The sequence below is a fragment of the Rhinopithecus roxellana genome, chromosome 14, assembly GCF_007565055.1.
Source record: "Rhinopithecus roxellana isolate Shanxi Qingling chromosome 14, ASM756505v1, whole genome shotgun sequence".
Classification (NCBI taxonomy): domain Eukaryota; kingdom Metazoa; phylum Chordata; class Mammalia; order Primates; family Cercopithecidae; genus Rhinopithecus; species Rhinopithecus roxellana.
In genome coordinates, this window is record NC_044562.1 from 92,614,033 (window position 1) to 92,626,954 (window position 12,922).

The window sequence follows — 12,922 nt, forward strand, 5'->3', positions numbered from 1 at the left end:
AGTCATGTCTGGGTCATAGGCACTGAATGAGAGTTGAGGAGGCGTAGTACACCAAGGAAAGCCACAATGCTCATTTTAGATAGAATAATAGGTGCCGGGTAGGAAAAAGAATGGATGTCAGCAGTCGGGGGAGAAAAAGAGAGGCAGTTTAGGATAACTGGAAGTTCTGACACTCTTGCTGTTTCTCCATGTGCTTCTCTGAGGTAGAGTAAAGCAGTTTCCATGTACCCTGACATCTCAGTACAACCCAGCAAGAATTTCAGTACAAGAAACACTGATCATAGACTTCCCTGAGGGAAGGTTATTAATGGAAGTATCACCTTCTTGTAACCTTGTTTCCCACTGGCAAAGATTCCTCAGGCTGAGTTATTGGGAAACTCCAGTATGCTGTCAGATTTCACAACAACATTAAGTGGTACTTCCTTTTCATATTTGCCACCTCATTTATTTTGTGTGTCCCCATGTTATTAGTTTTACTGCCCATTAATCATTATATATTACCAAATATAGTAAAGCGTGCTTACGAGGAGATAGCAAAGGGTCCGGCCACAGCAGTCACAGTGAAGCCATGGCAGGAGGAAGCCTAGGGGTAGCAGGCAGTGCCCCCTGTCCCATCCACCCAGACACATAACCCTGAGCACCTCCTGCTTTCCAAGTGCATTAAGATATGTTTCTGCACCCTATCCCTCCTCGTCAGAGAAAAACCTGGGGAAAATCGTTCTGTTCATTTTGAGGACAGATGACTAACCATGCTAAAAATGTATATGAAGAAATTAGAAGAAATTTGAAATTGTAAAAAGAAAGGAAGAGCAAGAGATTTTATTAGCAATGAGTTCCATTGCTGCAAAGATAGCACTCTCCCTTCCCTTTAATTTATTCCATGTACGCCTTCCGTATTATTTTTTCTCTAAATACCAATATCATCGAGCGTTTCCTCTGGTAAAAAAAACTTAATGGCTTTCTATTGTCCCCTAATTTGGGCCTTGCCTTCTTAGCCAGATTTCAAAGCCCTTCAAGTCTTACTTTATCCTTTCTACCATGTTTATTTCCCACCAATCTCTACCACATTGTTTTTTGTTACTAGTCACTCCATCTTCCCTGTGTCCCCACCCCCTGTAGACGTGTTTGGACTTTTCCTCATGCCTTTTCCTCTAAGTGGTGTGCCTGTCCGCCTCCTACTTCTCTTGCCTATATACCATCCATCTTCAAGGATATGACCCACATCGTACATGAAGTCTTACCCAGTGACTCATAGTCACACTGTGCTTTCTTTTCCCTGACTTCTCCAAGCCTAAAATACTCCAGCCCTTAACTGTGCTCTACATCAGCATTCTTGGTACACGGTTTGCAGAGATACCTGCTGGCCAGTGATCCCAAAAGTCCACGACCTTGTCTGATTTGTAATTTTGTTGATGGTGTCATGGATTAGTCTGATGGAGAAGACTGAAAGAAACTAAATAGTTATTTACTTTCTGTCCCTGGCATAGTTATTCTCAGGAAATTATTTTAGCATTTTACTTCTTCATGAAAAATATCTTTGCAAGAAATAAACAAGTGTATTTGGGCTACTGGTAGAAGTGAAGGAGATAGAAGATGATTTGAAAAGTAATAAGAAATCTTAGACCAAAAAAAGTAGAAGTTTTCAGTAAAGAGTGAAAATTCAGAGCTAGTAATGACCCTGTCCTACAATGTATGAATAGGGAAGCAGAAATCCTCTCGTCATTCTGTTGGTTATAGAGAATCCTCCTAATGGGTGTACATTTTGTTCACCAAAAAAATATGATGGGAAGAGTTGACATTTACTGAATATTTGCTGTGTTCCGGGTATCATGTTCAAAGTTCTATATCATATAATCTTCCAATTACCCCATAAATGAGGTTCTATCATTATCTCTGTTTTACAGATAAGAAAACTGAAGCACTGAGAGGTAGGAGCCTCACCTAGAGTAACACAAATAGTATATGGGTGGAGCTGGGGCATAAAACTGCTATGGTTGAATGTGTCCCCCACAAGTTCATGTGCTGGAAACACGGCTCCCAGTGCAGCAGTGTGGAGAGAGGTGGGACCTTTGGGAGATGACTGAGTCATGAGGGCTCTGCCACCATTAACCCATTCATAAATTAGTGGATTAAACCATTCATGGATTGATGGATTAATGGGTTATTGAGGGAGTGAGTTAGTAATCATGAGAATGGTGTGTCATAAAAGCTAGTTTGGCCATCTATCATGAGCCCCCCTCAATGTGTGATGCACTGTGCTGCCTTGGGAATCTGCAGAGAGTCCCCACCAGCAAGAAGGCCCTCACAAGATGTGGCCCCTAAACCTTGGCCTCCCCAGCCTCTAGAACTAAAAGAAGTCAATTTCTTTTCTTTATACGTTACCCATTCTCAGGTATTCAGTTATAGCAACAAAAAATGGACTAAGAGAACCCAAGATGTCTAATGTCAGACTGTGCTTGTAATAGCAATTGCTTTAAAGAGTAAATTATGAGTGAATGCCAAAGATGCAATTAATTAGCTGAGTAAACAGGTAACATGGCTACCATTGGAAATATGAATCCAGATAAATCCAGGTGTATGTACAAACAATTTATTTTCTAAAATTTGGGGACTTGTATTCCCATGAGATGGGTCCTTCTTGAGCTTTAAGGATCTCCTCCACGTCGATTCTCTAGTGTTATTGTTTCATGAGTGTTTATATTTGCTCCACACAGAGACTAGAATGTCTTTGACTAAGCTAGGTGTTTAATCTTTTATTTCTGAAGTAGCAAAGAAAAGGGGAGGAATTTCAGCGTAAGGTTTGTCAGACCAGGAAAGCTTCATGTAGCATCTCAGTAGCCTTGCCAAGTCAATAGGATGACATTTCCTTGTCTGCACTCTCAGGGAACTTAAAAGAAGAATTAAGAAAAGGTTGAGTGTTTGTTCTGAAATTTACATGAGATGTAGGACTGAGGCACTGCCTTTCAGGAATGTGAAGGGAAATCACAAAATACCATTGGAAATCCCCTCAATTCACCATAGAGAATACAAAATTACTGTTTCAAAGAGAGAGCCATTTCATCAGTCAAACACCAGATGAAATAGTTGGCTTGTGTTTAAATATAGTGACACATTGCTATAGACAAAATGTTTGTTTCCCTCCAAAAATCATACACTGAAATCCTACACCACAATATGATGGTATTAGGAGGTGGGGTCTTTGAGAAGTGATTAGGTCATGATGCTGGAACCCTCTTGAATAGGTTTAGTGCTCTTGTAAAACAGGCCCCAGAAAACTCTTCCACATGAGGATGCAGCAAGAAGATGGCCATCTATGAACCAGGAAGTAGGTCCTCAACAGACACTGAATCTCCCTGTGCCTTGATATTGCACTTCCCAGCCTCCAGAACAGTGGGCAAATACATTTCTGTTGTTTATAAGCCAGTTTATGAAATTTCATTATAGCTGCCCAAATGGAGTAAGACAAAAGTTGGTACCAAGAAGTAAAATGACACTATAACAAATACCTAAAAATATGGAAATAGCTTTGAAACTGGGTAATGGGTGGAGGCTGAAAGAGTTTTTAAGTGCATACTAAAAAAAGCCCACATTGTCATGACTGGGCTTTTAAAAGGTGATTCTGGCAAGGGCTCCAAAGAAAAACAAAAACAAACAAAAAAAGCAACAGCAACAACAACAAACACCACCACTCACAGCACCACCATCGCAAGAGGAGAGCTGTAAAGAAAGCCTCGATCTCTCAGTCTTCTTAGACGATACCCACATAATCTTGAATAGAACATTGGTAGAAATATGGATGGTAAAGGCCATTCTTAATGAGGTCTCAGATGGAAATGAGGAACATGTGATTCATGGAAACTGGAGAAAAGACCATCCTCCATATAAAGTGGCAAAGAACTTTGCTGAAGTGTGTTGTTGTTCTGGTGTTTTATGGCAGGTAGAACTTGTAAGTGATGAAATTGGGTATTTAACTAACACTATTTGTAAGCAAAGTTCTCTGATTTCTCTAAAATCCAGATAGCATATTTAATTAATGTCATTGTAGATAGTTTGTTTGAACCCATAGGCACAGCCTGGCTTTTTCTGACTGCTTATAGTAAAATGGAAGATGAGAAACATGACTTAAAGATGGAATTGCCCATCAAAAAGGAAGCAGAGCTTAAAGATTTAGGTATTTCTCAGCCTATCCATATTGAAAAGTCTGAAAAAGCCTGTTTGGGAAAGAATACTAAGGATGTGGTCAAACAACTGTTTGATAAGGAGGTTAGTATGGATCAGCCATCTCAGCAGAAGCCAGGAGCTATTCTCCAGGACAATGGAAGAATGACTCTGAAGGCAATTCAGTAGATCATCAGGATAATCATTTCTGCCAACAGGCCCAGAGTGCAAGGGCCCTGGAGACAGAGTGGTGTCCAAAGAAGGGCTGCTGGTGCCCTCAGGACCTCAGTGCATTCTGCACAGGGCAGCCAAATACCACAGGTTCTTTTCCTTGTGCTATAGCGTCAAATTGCTTGGACACCCCAGGTACAGCTCCAATGGGACCTAGTGTAGCTTGGATCACAGAGGCTACCCCTCCCAAGGGCACAGGCAGCAACTTTGGTGGCATCCACACAATGCCATCTCTGCTGGTGCAGAGAGCTGTAGTAGAGCCCTCATGAATGGGATTAGTTTCCTTATAAAGAAAAGGCCCCCAGAGAGTTCCCTTGCCCCTTCCACCATGTGAGGACACAATAAGAACACAGGCATCTATGGACCAGGAAGCAGGCCCTCACCAGACACCAAATCTGTCAGCACCTTGATCTTGAACTTCGCAGCCTCCAGAACTGTGAGATAATTCTGTTGTTCATAAGCCACTCAGTCTGTGGTATTTTTGTTATAGCAGCCCAAATTAACTCAGGCATACATGAAAACTATAAATCTTGAAACATATGAATCATACTCAGGGTGGTGAGATACTCAGCATGAGAGAGGCAAGCAAAGAGCCGCAGAGAACAACTCATTTCTCCAAACTCCTGTTCCCTTCCAGACACACAGTCCCTCAAGGGCACACTCTCATTGAGAGGGAAGGTAAGTGAAATTGTTCTCATTAAGTGATTTTATCCTGCCCATCCTCCTACTTTTTTTCTAAATTTCTCTCATCATGAACATACAGTTGAATTTGGGTAAGATCAATTGTGTGTGATTAGACTTCATTTTGTACAGGAAAAAATTTAGTAAACTGTAAAGCCACAGAAAGTGTTAGTTATAGTCACATTTACCTTCCATTCCTCTTAGGACGGAGTACGGTTGTGAGCCACAAAAAATACCCAGTAAATAATTGTCAACAGCTGACTTGATTTTGGCTTGACATTTTAACATTAGATTGAAACCTTGCTTAAAGTATATTTATAGAGAAATTGTTATTCATGTGAACATGAAACTGAAAAACCTCACTTTCTATCAGTTTGGTAAATAAGTAATTGAGAATTGAAATGCCCATTTTTCTTTTCAAGTACAATCGGATACGTATAAAAAGGGGAAAAATACAAAAAAAAAGTATAAAAATAACATTGACCTTAAAAAATACAGGTGCCCAGGCTGTATAATATGTAAAGATACCCTTATGTAGGTACCCTCCAAGAAATCAATCAAACTTTGACCTTTTATATTATGCTAATGGTTTTTGAGGAAACATTAAAATTCTTTATAATATGCCTTATTTTGAGAGTACTGTTGTATACAACCCACATAAACATACAAACCACTCAGCAATCAAAAGCAGAAGAAACATGTACTGTTTTAGCAAGACATACAAAGAGTTAATGGCAAAAGGAAAAAGAGGGGAAAAAATCACTACTATGGTCTGTGTTTAGAATATAAAGCCTGTCACCCAGATATACGAGGAGGAGCTGGAAGGCAAATAAAGGTGTTCTTGGCAGTAGGTAAAAATAAGACTATTTAAAGCACACATGAGGTAGAAATGGCAGAAAAGGTTAGTATTACAAAGATAAGTTTAGCGAAAGGAACAACTACTGTGAAAAAAAGGGCAAAATATAGAGATGAGTGAATAATTATAGGTAGGGCAGAAATTATTAAATCATTGAAAGTAGGAAAAGAGCCTAAGGGTTGTGTTAACAAAGAAAAGGAAGCTGTATGTGGGCTTTGAGAAAGTGAAGCAATTGTGGTCTGTGTTTCTCCATGTAAAACTTTGTTCAGCCTCACAGCACTGAAGAAAAAGGGCATCCCAGTGTTGTAAGTACCCTTTACCTTCATGTTCCTTTTTACCTCCAAAGAATGTTTGTGTAGTAGATCTCTGTACTGAGGAAACAAAACTCAGTAAGTCTAGGAAAGGTAGGTAACATTTTTTGATCATGTATCACACGTAGGAAAGTTTCTCCCACTGGTCCATTTATTTGACCCTCAAATGAGTATTCTGTTACATATTTAAATAATAAAGGTAGTGTTTTCCTATAAGTACCCACATGTCTCTTCTGGAGACCAACGCTGTGTACTTAATTTTTCAGTTATTTTCTTGAATGCAACTTTTTATTTTTTTGTTTGCTTGTTTTGTTTTTTTAATCCAGTAGAGTCTTTCTAAGGGAGGAAAGAATGAAAACGGAAGATTAAAACACACCAGCTTGCTGGGATTGGTGTTGTCTGGGTTCCTCAGCTGCCCTAACAGAATCCACCCCCAGATAAAGTTATATATGTATTTTTAGAAATAGTCCAACCACTAAGTTGAAACATGGAGTACATTTTCTTATCTGTAAGATAGAGAAAAAAAGAAAAAGAAAGAAAAATGTCATGAGAATATTTTTGGTGTAATGAATTCACTATTTGTAACATTTTGGGGACATAATCTGAGTTCAGGAAAGAAACCTAAACATGGCATAAAATTTTGACTATTTTGGCCGGGCGCAGTGGCTCAAGCCTGTAATCCCAGCACTTTGGGAGGCCGAGACAGGCGGATCACGAGGTCAGGAGATCGAGACCATCCTGGCTAACATGGTGAAACCCCGTCTCTACTAAAAAATTACAAAAAACTAGCCGGGCGAGGTGGCGGGCGCCTGTAGTCCCAGCTACTCAGGAGGCTGAGGCAGGAGAATGGCGTAAACCCGGGAGGCGGTTTGCAGTGAGCTGAGATCCGGCCACTGCACTCCAGCCCCGGCTACAGAGCGAGACTCCGTCTCAAAAAATAAATAAATAAATAAATAAAATTTTGACTATTTCTTTGTGAAAGAAGAAACTTTTAGTAAAGAAAGTTAAAGTGTATAGCAATACTTGGCATACATTTAACACACTTGAAGGGCCGTGCCCATACTCATAATCAAGGAATTTATTTGTTCACATAATCTTCCCATATTTTCTCTGGATAGTTTCACTTTAAAATAAAGTGTTTGAAGATAGGGTAGGGGAGATTATGCAAATGTATGAATCTTAATGAGAAGTTCATTATTGAACATTTTGATGTAAATTTCAGGAAACGATTAAAGACCCTGGGATTTGTGAGACTTAAAAGAAAAATTCCACTCTTGGAGAACTTGGAAATTGCCGGTAAAAGAACTGAGACCCAAATGACAGCAGATAATGTAAAGCCAAATTGCATTATGCCCTATGGTAATGAATAGGAAACAGGGCACTGTGATAAGCTTGGAATGATGATCAATATTTGGAACACTGTGATAGGCAAGAAGGTAATTAGGCCCATTATGGACACAGTTAACACAGATAACATAACTTGGGAAATTATACATTTGGATATTACAGAGAATTTTTTAAAGGGTAATGGATTTGCAGTGATACCAAGTAAAGCATATAAGACATTTTGCCTCTAGGAAATCTACTTTAAAAAAATCAAACATAGAAAATTTTCAGTAAATGTAATCTAAAATGAAAAGACAAAGTGAAATATGTGGGAGAATAAAGTGGTATTGTGCCTCCTACTTGGAATTTACAATAATTTTGTATTCAAAGAGTTTTACATTTATTAATTTCACATCACAGCTCCCCATGCAGCAGGAAAGGCATTTCTATTGTGTTTGTCCAAGTTGACTGCTCATAATAAGGCAAGGCCAAATTGATAATAAAAGCAAGCTATCTTGATAAATGCTCAGCCTTCCCAGGTCTCATGCTGTGACCCCTGGATGGCGTTATAATAATCTTTATCCCTAGTTTACGATGGGAAACAATCCCTTTATTTTAGAAGGAAAGACTGTAACTTAATTAATTTTCACTAAGTGCCTTGAGGGCCATTGATGTTATTGAAATGTACAAATTAATACATTATTTATTGTTAATTTATCATAAGTATTTGTTAATTATAAGGCTCTAGCTGGGAGAAAAACTTGCCATGTATCTGGAAGTGAATACCTTCCCTAAAATTATTTCTCATTTTTTTTTCTATTTTCTTATTTTATTTTCTGTTTGGTCATATATATTTTAATATAAAATTGCATTCTTAATGCATAGAAGCAGGAATATTTCTCATTTTTTAATATGGGTGTATTGGAAGCAATTTCATCAATAATGGAAGATCCAAATACTGGTCTTCTGGATTAAGGCATTCTTTTATTGTGAGATTTTTAATGCTAAAGTGGGAAGTTCAAACATTGCCAATTAAATCTCAGACTAATTAAGTGATTATAGCCTAAGGAGAAGGGCAACTAAGACTCCACTATTAATCTATCTTATCACAATGGCTTCTATATGTGATGAACAGATGAACATATATATACCTATGTCAATAGAAGAAATGTAAGGCATTGTTTGAAAAAACAATTTAAGGAGTTTAATTGTTTGAAAAAAATTTTAAGTTGTTTACCTTTTCGAATAATAAAGACAGCATTTTTTATGAAGTCCTTTTCAGCTGTTTGTAGAATGCATGGTCGTATTTAATAATTCAATGATGGATTGCACCAAATCTAAGATTTCACTCATTGAAATGTTTAGAGATGGTATAAAAGTGACTGTGACAGTAATGATCACCAATGCTTTATGAGCACTCATGACATGCCAGGCACCCTTCTATGCTTTTCTTATCCTCAATTTTATAGATAAGGGAACTGAGGCACAAAGAGGTTATTAACTCAAGAAGTAATTAGCAGAGCGGGGAATGTTTGGATATTCTACAACCTCCTTTTAATCCTTCAGTATTAACCACTACCCTCTAGATAGTTTTATTCTCTATTATTCAAATCATCTGCCTGTGGAGAAGCAACAGCAGTGCTCAGCTGTAAGGCAAGGGCAGCAATCCAAGACTGAGTCAGAGAAACCAAGGTCCACATCCAAACTGTCCTCCAGGAAGGACCTTCTGTCTCATAACATGTTGAAATGAGGCTTTCTATAATACCTGGAAGACTGGGGCAGCAGTTTCTCGGCATCTTAAGAATCAGTTTCATAGTGGCACCTCTCCAACTAGGTGGTAGTTCTCTCAAGGGCCTTTTGCCACCCTTTTTATGCCTACAGGAGACATGGTGGGCATTTTGCCTGGCACAGCTTCTTTAACTCTTTAGTCTTGGGGTATGTGTGTGTGTGTGTGTGTGTGTGTGTGTGTGTGTGTGTGTGTGTTCACTTTTCATAATGCTGTATTTTTGGGAATGGAGTGTAGTAGGGGATGTATCTGAGGATTGATTTGTCCAGAAGACATGACCCTGAAATTTCCCTCTACTCTATATAGGACCATGTCAAGCCAATCCTTCATTTGGAAACAGATGGAATCTTTAAAAGTGCTATAACATCTTTTTAAAAAAAAAAATTGTGGCATTTTTATATGAGGCCATAATTTTGAGAGAAAATTTGGCACCTGACATTAAGAATGTTTTTATTATACCACCTTGAGAATAATTTTTATGTGACATCCTTCTTTTAGCACCCTTGATAATTGTGTGTCATCTGTTTCACGCATCTTGTGTATGTTGAGCTCGTGTTTGTGAGGGGAGGATCCGTTCATCTCGATCTTAAAGAACATGGACGTAGAAGCCACAACCAGTATTGCATCAGCTACAGATGAAAATATGAAGAGTCATCATATTTTGGGATAACTTCAATGGGATCCAGTGGCTGAGGTTTTGATTTCAGTAAATTACTCACTCAAAAGAGACCTCTTCTTGAGACCCCTGCTTTTAGTGGAAGCCGAGAAAAAAAAAATGTGATTTGTGTAAATGGTGAGGCTAGACATAGACAGTGAATCTTCTCATTTTAAAAGCTGTAAAATTTTCTATGTACCATCAACCTAAAGTGAAATTGGTGAGAGTAGGAGTAGGGAAGAGGGATTGAATGCGGCAATTTATTGTACTCCACACAGTCTTTACAGGGAGGGTATTTTATTCCAAGTGTTTTGTTGGAATTTAACACTGATGCCCCTTCCATGGCAGGTAACCTTGACCTTCTGTAGGAGACCTCAAACATATGAAAGACATGGGGATCCCTGGTGAAGGTCCTTGTCAGAGTCCCCAGTTCACTGTATCTGTAAATCCTTATAAGGACTTCCCTGATTTTGGTTCTCTTCTCTAACATCCGTCCCTATTCTACAGCTACATTCTGTGCATTCTCCAGGAATAAACAGAATTATTTTTCCAATCCTGAAAACTCCAGAGTCTACATTTACAACCTAAGGACTCAACTACCCTTTCTGCTTTTAATATTACCATGTATTACATCCAATAGAGCTAGGTTGTAATATTGCCCAACATCAGTTAGTATTTCTACTTTGTGACTTCTATTTATACAGAGTGAATTAATTGCCGACTCTATTAATCTTGTAAAATCCATGAATCCTTAATGTTCAGTTTGCTTAGAATGAGAAACAGTGTATTTGTTTCTTCTTAGCTATGACTTCTTGCTGAGCTTCACATGAGCTCCTTTTAGATAACGTGCCTTCTATCTTGGACGATTTATTCACTTTCATGTTCCCCAGAATTTATTGCTAAAGGTTGACGTGAATGCTTACAGTTTGGGCTCTAATGTAATCTCCTGAATGGCAATTAATAAATAAAAGATGGTTGCTATTGCTGGCAGAGAATCAGGGCTTTCTCGGATAGTTTTCATCTTCATGTTTTCACCAAACTTCATGTCAGACATCCCTAGGGGTTGATATTATAAAATATTTTCTGTAAACTCCAAAGCTTTCACTATTGCTTCAATACCCCCAAACCTCTGTGATGCCTTTTGTTTTCTTGTCAGAAATGATCTTATTCAATTTCTGTTTCTTCAACTTATCTTCCTTCCTGGGAATATAAAAAAATATGCCTCTTTCTGGATTTAATAGTAACATATCCTCAGTATTTATGATTTGCAAATAACACCTGAAATTTGTCCCTGAAATTTCTTGTATTTTTTTTTGTCTTAGTCTTATCTCTGTTGCATTTATTGAATATACTCTGTTGAATTTACTGAATATTGAATTGCACTTACCCTACATTAATAGCCAGTAGGGTTTATAAAATGCAATGTTTATTGTCATCCTGTATATTGTTCAAAGTGCAAAGTTGTCTCCTGTAAGTTAATGATGAAACTATAAAGCAATATCCAATTTTTGCAATTTGCCTACTTGACAAGGCTCCAGGGTTAATCTAGCCTAATATTCTTATTTTAGAAATGAGGAAAATGTAGTGCAGTTTAAGCTATTTGACCATAATCAAATAGAGGGTGCAGAGCAAATACATCTTTAGACAGTAAAGTACATGGTACACAGCAGAAAAGCTGGAACTAGGCTGCCTCGGCCCAGCTCCTGGTCTGGATGCTTATTAAGTGTGTAACTTCAGACAAGTTATGTCAATGCTGTGTGCCTCAATTTCTGAATCTGTAAAATGGGGCTAACAGTAGTACCCGCACTCACATGGGTATATATATACACATCAGGGCTTTGTTGTACTTCTTTTGTATTCCTTAATCCTATGTGAAGCTGCTAGTAGTAGTGTTCATAGTGGCAGTGATAGTAGAAGCAAAAATAATGATGATAGTAATAAAAGGTAGTGCCGTTTATTGAGCCTTGCTAGGTGCTAGACATTGAAGTAGGTACTTTACATACATAATTCTTAATGAATACTCCATCTATTGAAAAATGACACAGTCGTTTATTTCCAGAAATGCAAGTTTAGCCTCTTCATGACAGTAGTTTCCTTCGTAACTGGAAAGGAACATGAGCTGTGGCCCTGGTGGAAAAGCTTTGACTGTAGAAACAAGAGCCCTGAAAGAATTCCTTCCATCTTAAAGATAATCCTTGTGCTGCTAATATTTATATAACCTAATCCTGTTATTGATAATTGGGAGACTAGCTGGGGGTGGGGATGGAGGTCAGGGAATGGAGTGGGAGGGGGCAGGTACAGGCCAAGGCAAACCGCACAAATGAAAAACATTATATACCAGAAAAGAGATGATTCAGATTCAGTTGTGCTTTATATTTTCTGTTTTATAATTTTACATTGCATCAAAAGGTTGTGCCTTTTCTAGATACCCAAGCAGGAATACATTCAGAACAATAGCATCAACATGGAAAAGTTGTTTTCTTTCTTGCTTTGCATTATTGATTGATTGATTAAACTGCAGTTACCATACATTAATAGCCAGTAGGGTAAGGTAAAGTGTTTAATTACAGAAATCACAGTCACTTCAATGTTCTCTTATTTCCATGCCCAGTATGTTCCTTACTAATCATATGAGCAACCATAGCAATGATAAAAGCTGTCAGGTGTGGGAGTGCTAGGACAATACTGGAAGAGAAGCTCTCGTCACGTTAGGTGCTTGGTATGTTTGTGTGTGTGTCTGTGAGTATGCATATGTGTATGTATGTATACTCACATATATGAAATCACTCATTCACACTCATATATAGTCTCTATAAATAGCTACGACCTTTCAAATTCATATGTGTGTGTATATACCTGTAGACACACATGCATATACACTTCTACATAGAGAGAAATGTACATATAATCATATTAAA

General features: G+C 38.2%; 1 protein-coding gene across 3 annotated transcripts in view; it reads left to right on the forward strand.

The window, feature by feature from the left end:
- The window catches only part of PARD3B (par-3 family cell polarity regulator beta), a 1,146,560-nt gene that overhangs the window by 803,070 nt on the left and 330,568 nt on the right, over positions 1 to 12,922 (forward strand). The window lies entirely within an intron of this gene.